Source organism: Rhinopithecus bieti, unplaced genomic scaffold (genome assembly GCF_001698545.2).
Source record: "Rhinopithecus bieti isolate Rb0 unplaced genomic scaffold, ASM169854v2 scaffold_24392, whole genome shotgun sequence".
Lineage (NCBI taxonomy): Eukaryota > Metazoa > Chordata > Mammalia > Primates > Cercopithecidae > Rhinopithecus > Rhinopithecus bieti.
Window position 1 is genome coordinate 2,077,522 of NW_016812542.1, and position 8,906 is coordinate 2,086,427.

Below are 8,906 nucleotides of genomic sequence, written 5' to 3' on the forward strand. Positions count from 1 at the left end.
TTCTTTGCCAGTCTTTAAGGATTTGAAGACTTAGTGCTTTCGTGACTAACAAATGGTTTGTATAATTAAAACAGTTTTTTGAAAGCCCTTTGAATTTCGAAGCACACAGAATTATCCTTCGCATAGCACTGCATCAGAACAATTAAGTAGAATCAGGCTGCATGTCAGTGCACAGATCATTTGTTTTATGATTAACTTAATTCACCATAATATTTACTTCCACTACTTACTCCCAAACAATATTGATCTGCTCTTTCCCGAAGCAGGTTATCCTGGTCTGGATCAAACCTGTCTCTGCTAGTAACAGTTTCTCTAGGAGACAGTTGTATTTTAAATGTTTCATAGGCCATCTAGTTATTTGTTCATTGTTAGGGATGGTGGGAGAGCTATAATAGGCAAGCAGCCTCAGCTGGCCGCTGGATGTAAGACTAGATCTGGCATTATTAAAAGGATAGACGGTATATTCTATGCCCTATGGAAAATAGTTTGATAATACATCTTGACCCAGAACTTATTAAAAAATCCATTACCTTTTTAATTCAAGTTCATAATACCCTTTGGAATTTCAATTTAGGCATTTCTTACCAAAATAATAGGTAGCTTTATTACTGAACATGGGAGATAGAGTCTCTCATATTGACAACTCTCTTACATGAGGGTTATTAATTTATTATTGACAAATTCATGTTCTTACTCTTAAAAAAAATTTAAAAAGGGGGGGTGCATATCTTTGCCTTCCAAGAAGATCTTAGATCAACTCTGCCATTGCCTTGTGTTAATCTTTTGGTGGTGCACCGATTCTATTTATCGGGCTGTTAATCTTTACCTAACAAGACCTGGCTCCATCCCTAAGATTACTCATGAAATCCGCACCCTGAGGCCAGTTTGCTTTGAAAACAACTGTACAAACGCACCGAGAAGGGATAGCGTTATACACTCCATTTGGACGATTACATCCCATTTGCAAAATCAAAGATCTTGTGAGGCCATGGGAAATCCAACCTCGGCCTCTTATCCTGCATCAGAAGCGCTGGTCAGGAACCCGACACCTGCTCCCCTCCTTCCGACACACTTGCAAGACAAACACATGCTCCATTAAAAATAACACCACTCTGCTCTGACATGTTTTCTTCCCAGGCGCCTGGCTTTAGAATGTGCTTGCGTTTGTCGCGGCGGGCGGGTGAGGATCTCCGGTTACAGCGCCGCAATGAGCTCCCGGAAGACAGACTGGCGCACTGGTCGCTGCGCGCCACCACTCAGCACTTCTCTCGCCTTCTAAGGCCTTCTTCCCACCAGTAGCAGGTCCTCGTGCCTTTTAGGTTCCTTTGATATGCTAGCACAACAACGGAAAGCAGTGGGAGGCAATGCTGCACCTTACCCCGTACTGGAAACTCGCTAGAGAACGCGGTGCTTGGTAGCAGGCCTTTCCAAACGGATTCTCTAGCATTCTTTTAAAATCATCTGCTAGCAGAAATTTGACCATTGGGTGTTTTAATAATTGCTCTAGCTGACCTGGGAACTGGGGGATCTGGTAAAGAGACACAGCGTGACGACACAGCGTTTGCTGATTATTTCACGCTAATTTGGACCATAAATTCCTCGAATGCATCCAGTCGGCCAACACATGATTTTTAGCACAGGCTGATGTTCTTCAAAGGGCTTCCATATATCACAATGTATTGCTATTAAAAAGAAAGGATCAAAACAGCAGGTACATCCCTATGGGAATTTAGTAAATATATAAATTATTATTTAAATCACTGTAGCTGGCTGTGGGATGAAAAAAATCAGTTTGGATCTTATAGATACAATGTGAATTTCACTTTCATTTCTGGTTTTAAAAAATTTTTTTCTGAGTGGTCAGGTCGCTTTTCTTCATGTTTTAGCACACCTTTCTCAGGAGGGTTACATTAAAGAGACTCTGCCCACCAAAATTTCCATTTGGCATGAGTACCCTAGAGAAAGGATCTATGTCTTTTGGGGAAGAAGGGAGTGCTTTAAACTATTAGCACTTAGAAACACATCAGCTTATCTTAACCATTCATCATTAAAATGATTGAAAAAAACAAAGTACCTTTTGCCTTTTACCGTAATTTTTTTCTTCATCAGTGTTCCTGTGACATGTTACTATTACCATGATTATTTCCTGGAGAATGTGGTTTTCAACAAGTTTTCAGCCTTCTCCTTTTTTCACCCTACAGTGTCCTTTTTGTGTTATAGAAGTGCTATCACCTATTCCTCTTCCAAGAAAAATAACTTTAAAAAATGGGATTATTTATGCTTTCCCATTGTTAATTTAGAGGACAAGATAGAAATATTCCAGTAGCTACAGAGAAGGTCAGAAACAGATGAGGTGCATTGGGGGTGCATCTTAAGCCTCTTTAAAGAAGGCTTAAGAAACTATTAAAAGTATGGGAAATGGCATAGGGAAGAGGAAATTGGCAAGGACCGAGCCACCAGGGGTGGGCTGAGGTGATGTGTTAGGAAAGATGGGAGAGGTTCCAGAACCAGGAGGTCAGCTTTCATTATTAAGTAAATATGTAAGACTAACACTACAGCATAAGAGACAAAAAGCTTCTTTGGTTTTAGATATCTTTGGCTTTCGAATTTAATGGGTATGCTTTAAGATTCAGAAAGTTAATTAAAAGATAAATAACCATCATTGAATATAATGCTGTAAGTTGTTTAAAAAAATGAATTCTTGTTTTACCAATATAGCTGATCAACATAAACAGCGAAACTGGTAATTGATAAATGCTGTGAAAGTCAGAAATACTCATATATTGACAAAGAATATTGGAAAAGGAAAATATAATCCGAAGATATTTCGTTAACATATTTTCAAAAAGCATTCAACAATACCAGGTCTTCTGACAAGCCCAATCAAAACATTCCCATCAGAGTAGTGATTTCTTGTAAGTCCTGCTACTGAAGGCAGTATTCTAGGGTCTTCTGCAGCCATGATGCAGAGCACTGGCCCCCAGTCCCTGCATATCCTGATGCTCTGAGGATCATGGTATAGGAGAGTATTCCTATGTGAAGTGGCTAAAAGGATAGCAATAGCAATCGTTAACACTTGCATGATATTACTGTGTACCAGGAGGTTGTTCAAGCATTTCATGTATATTACTTCATGCACTCACAAACCCTGCCAACAACTCTATGAAGTATATACTTTCATTGTCCCCATTTTCTGGATAAGGAGATGAACCTCCAATAGCTTAAGGGGCTTGCCCCACATTCACACAAGTAAGGTACCAAAGGTGGGATTCAAACCGAGGAATGCTGGCTCTAGAATCTGTGATCTTTCCCACTATCCTATGTTGTTTTTGAAATCTGGCATAACTTTTAAATGTAGCAATTTGTCTTTAGAAGCTAAAGAATCATGAAGATAGTATTTTTGGTCTCATTGACTTGTCCACAATGCTATTTTTATCTAAACTAAAATTGTTTAGTGCATTGGCAAATATTTACTAAGCATTAATGAAAAGTCATATTGCTAACTTTTTCCTCTAAAATAAACGTTAAGGCCGGGCGCGGTGGTCAAGCCTGTAATCCCAGCACTTTGGGAGGCCGAGGCGGGCAGATCACGAGGTCAGGAGATCGAGACCATCCTGGCTAACACAGTGAAACCCCGTCTCTAGTAAAAATACAAAAAAAAATTAGCCTGGTGTAGTGGCGGGCGCCTGTAGTCCCAGCTACTGGGGAGGCTGAGGCAGGAGAATGGCGTGAACTCAGGAGGCGGAGTTTGCACTGAGCCGAGATCGCGCCACTGCACTCCAGCCTGGGCGACAGAGCAAGACTCCGTCTCAAAAAATAAATAAATTAATTAATTAATTAATTAATTAAAATAAATGTTAAGTACTACATAAAATGTATGTAAGGTGAGTTAACCCATGCAATCGATGTGTAAGCTGAAGTAAATTAAGTGATGTTTTATTCGTTTTTTGGGTCAATATGCATTGCTATATTTTGTACCAAAATTATTAGGGGAATGGAAAAAAAAATAGAAAAGCAAAATTATCTTTACACTAATGGGACATTATGTTTTCTTCTTTCCTGTAATCAAATCTAAGGTTATGTACCAAGCATCCACCATACTTTATAATCAACGTCTTTACTGATCCTCAAAACTATTCTAATATACAGTTTATAGGAAATTTACATCACAGAAGGCTAAACATTGTGGCCCAAGTTTCTGTGAAGGCGAATGGTCATCTGGAATAAGTAATGCCACTTGCCTCCATGTTACTATCATCATAATAGTAATAAAAACTAATAATGAGATCAATAAATGTGGTTTTTATTACTATTTGTCGGGCATTATGCAGATATTATTTCATTTCATCCTGATAACTACCTTACCTAGTAGGTACTGCTATTATCCCCATTTTTTATATAAAGGATTTTATTCAAAATCAAACAGATCATAAATGGCAAAGGCAGATTTGGGAGTTTTGTCTGCTTGTTGTTGTTGTTTTGGGATGGGGTCTCACTCTGTTACCCAGGCTGGAGTGCAGTGGTTCTACTGGCTCACTTCATCCTCCATCTCCCTGGGCTCAGTAGATCCTCCCAATTCAGCCTCCCGAGTAGATGGGACTACAAATGCAAACCACCAAGCCTGGCTAATTTTTGTAGAGACAGGGTTACTCCATGTTGCCCAAGCTGGTCTCAAACTCCTGGGCTCAAGCAATCTGCCCTCCTTGGATTCCCAGAGTGCCGGGATTACAAGCATGAAGCCACTGCACCTGCAGAGGTGGATTCTGAATGAGGAAATTCGACTGGGAAGTAGAGAGACTTCACCCCTAAAGTCTACTGGGTAGTACATGATGTGAACTTTGACACAGACTGAACTGTGTTAGAATTGTGGCTCTACTGCTTGTTAGCTGGTAACTTCAGACAAATCTCTGAGTCTCCATTTCCTAATTTATAAAATGAAGATCATATTACAGTGTTGTTATAAGGATTAAATTTAAAAGCAGAGTCTATGACACCTATGATAGTAAACAAAACTATCAACCCTTTATTGAATGCTTATTTTATCTAGACTTTATGCTAAATATTTTACAAATGTTATTTATTTAATCTTCCAATAACTCCATCAGGCAGGTTTTATTATTCCCAGTTTATAAGAAACAGATTTAGAGAATCTATGCAATCAGTCCAAGTGACACAGACAGTGAGACACAGAGTGGAAAAGTGAATCCTGATCCACATTGTTATGATCCACATTGCTCACACGGCACTGGGTCGGTCCACCAGGTAATATGGAGTTCATGCTCTTTCACAAGACTGCAGACACTGATACTGGGAACCAGCATCGCTGATGTAAATCACAAGTCAAAACTGAGATTTGCCTGAGTTCAATATACTTCATGGTTCACATAAATATTTCAGTATAAATAGGACCATCTCCTCTCTGTCCACCGTCAGAGGGTCTCTCATGTTTCTGCACATCTTGCAAACAGAACCACTACAATCTTTTCAGAACAGTGAATAGGCCAGTCAGGCAAGAAGCAAGCAGGAATGGTGCAGGGCGTTCTCCTGGAGGGGCCACAAGAGAGAAGGGTTAGCCAGGTCATCCTTAATCAGAAAGGCGATCAGCACCATGAAAGCCCTAGGGGCCACTGGACCCTACAGTAAAGCTATGTTAGTCAGGACAGTCTTACATTTCAGGACAGATAGGCATGGACCCTTCAAGTGGACAGCTTGTTGAGCAAAAGAAGCTAAGCAAGAATGTGAGTAAAATTCTGAAAGCTGCAGGCTGTGACTTCACTAATGTAGTAAAAACAACTATTTTGTTGGTTGACATAAATGACTTCCCTACTGTCCATGAAATCAAGAGTAGTTTTCCTGCAAGTGCTGTTTACCTGGTTGCTGCTTTGCTCAAAGGAGGCTGAGTTGAAATTGAGGAAGTAACTGTCGAAGGACCTCTCACAACAGCATGACTATAAGTGGCCCAGTGTTACTTAGTCTGAAATTTTTCACATCTTAATTTTTACAACTAATGAAAATGTGAGTATGACTAAAATATCTGAAGTTATTATGGAAATACCATAGAATATGGAGAGCTAAGCATGAATTGAAGATTAGATGATTAATTCAGTTACTGATATAATAAATTATTATTATTTACACCCATATTACTGAATGTAGGAAAGGGATACTTATTACTCAAGAGTGACTCAAATAAATAAAAGGAAAAGAACAGGTAGGAAAGGTGAGTCATTGTTGCTAAGAAATAATCAAGAACACAACTAATTCAAACTAATTTAATGATATGAAACATTTTGTTCTCATGTCAGATATGCGATTCTGCTTTTGAGTAAAATTAAAGTATTTAAGTTGGAATGTTAGATGCCAAGAAGAAAGTGGATAGATAATTGTAGATAGATAATATTTTTCTAATGGAAATAAAATAGACGTACAGATTTTAAAAAAATAGTGAATAAATTTTGAAATTAGAAACAGGGTCCCCCTGCAGGGCAAAGGTCAGAATTACTTATAAACAGGAAGAGAGAACGCGTGTCTCCCTAAAAGGAAAGGACATGCATAGTTACTGCCCATTATAAAACATTAGGGTTCCTTAAGCTTAAAATCACAGTCCTGTAACATAACTCACTGCAGGTGTAGGTGTTTACTGGCCCTCTTCACATTGCCCTGTGAGTATTGGGGTTCGTGGAACCAACACAAGGAAAATAATGGCTACTTGGCTGCTGCATGGCTGTGAATAATAAACTACACTTTGTCACTAATCCAGAGGTCATGAAACTGTAGCTGGCCTATTTATTAGCTTGCAAGTATGGCAAAATCTCAGACTCTTCACAGTTCTTGGCAATCTTCTCCCTACCTCAACACACACATTTGGAATATAAGCTCAGTTAAAGCAGAGTCCTTGTCTATCTTGTTCACTGTTTTACCTGCAGTATGTAAAACATTTTCTGTTCACAGTAGATACTCAATAAATGTTTGTTAAATGACTAGAAGAGAATAAAGCATTCCTATTTATTCACTGAAAACTAAGCAATGACCAACTGTATCTGTAGACCTCTGTGCAAACAACTTATTAGACTATTTTGACTGCTTTTATTTTGTTACTTCTGAACTCTATATCCTAATGATTATGTCTGATCACCTGTATAAAAATATATGTAAGAATGTGTACTTCTTGCCACATAACTCATTATTTTAAAACTTGAAAACACCCAAGAAGTAATCTCTTAGATACCACTATGTGTAGATCTACTCACAGATCTAGGAAATACTGCTTTGTACTATAGTCACTTGCACCCTTGCAGTAACTGCTGAGTCTCCACAACAAGAACTCAAGAAGCCCCAGTATCACCACAGAATTCCCTGGTTCCCCTTTAGGGATTAACAACATTCTTCCCCTTTCCACTGGTCACCTTGATCAGAATTTTCCAGTTCTCATCCTGTTCTCCATGGAGAGCTTGGAATATAGGAGACACCCAACATGGAATATGAAATATGGAAACCACTTGTCAAGAGTTTGCTAAGTAGTAGAGATATTCTTTGCTCTAAGCAGTGTTGGTAAATGAATCATGTGCACAGATGCTTCATACACATCAGAGCATGTAGACAGCTTTACTAACTGTATCACAACAGGTAGGCATGAGCCTGTACAGGAAAGGAAGTGGGGCAAAAAGAGATGTGAAAAGAAGGAAAGGCAAAGAAAATGAAGGAGGGAGAGCTTAAAGGGGGAGCCTACAGTAGTCAGTAATAAGTCAAAGAGTTTAATTTCTCATTTCTCAGAAGTACCCGTTTAAATTCAGTCTCCTCTAAATGCTTTTAAAATTGATAGGCACTTTTAAACATGAAAACAGCCAAAATGGGCCATTTTCTTACTGAGCTGCATGGACCATTTCTCACCAGGCTCCTCCAGCTGCCTCCAACAATGTTCCCCATCAGCAAGCAGCTCCTGGGATTGGGTTACAGACAGGTCTGCAGCACGTGCCATAGCCTGCCATTTAAAACTACTGCAAAAGAATGTTTTCTTCTCTCTGGACTTAGTCTGCAAGCCAAAGAAAAGCAAAAAATTCAACCTAAAAAATTTAATAGGTAGATATAGGTGAATTTATTTTAATATTTCAACTATTTTATCTTTTTTCCTATTTTGAACCAAGATTTACAGGCCAGGAATCTTTCTTAGAACCTTAGTCCTTTAACAAACAAGCTTCCATCACTGCAAATATCACTAATGTTTCCCTAAATATAAACTTAAGTTATCTATGTATTTTATTTATGGCTCTCTTCTAAAACATTTTGGACAGCATATGGTTCATGAGATACAGTGTAAGAAACATTGTAAAATGAAATTTCCCTGTCTTAATTAATGAAGCATCCTGGTAGGATACTTTAGATTTATTAACAATTAAACCACCTCATCGAGACATTTCATAAAATTGAAGATATGGAGACCCAGCTATAGTGGTGCTATCATTTGCTATTACTGTTAGGACAGAACTTAGGAAAGCAGAGCCTTTGTTTAAAAACAGCTTGCAGTTACATGTACCATTTAATGCAGACTTATGGTCAGGTTAATGAATTTCCCAGTGCATACACACATTTTTACTAGACTGCCTTCATCTGGGAAGGCATGGATAAAAAAAGGAAATTATTGATTTTTTCTCTTCATGTAACAAAGTATAGATGAGTTATTTTAAGGCATGAGTATATTACACTCTATATTTTCTGTGATGTAAATTAATAATATAAAGTTCCTAAAGGAATTACTTTGATATATTTAATAATACTGCATCTTGCAATACTAAGCAGTTAAAGAAGGGGAAGAGAGAGGAAAGGGAGTATGAAGTATTGTATAATGTCTTAATTCCACTTAAGTAATCATGTAAAACAGAAAAAAGGGGGAGAAGACAGGATAAATA

General features: G+C 38.3%; 1 pseudogene; it reads left to right on the top strand.

Moving 5' to 3' along the window:
- Positions 1-1,152: 1,152 nt before the first annotated feature.
- On the top strand, positions 1,153-5,948 carry LOC108545032 (ribonuclease UK114 pseudogene; annotated as a pseudogene).
- Positions 5,949-8,906: the final 2,958 nt, after the last annotated feature.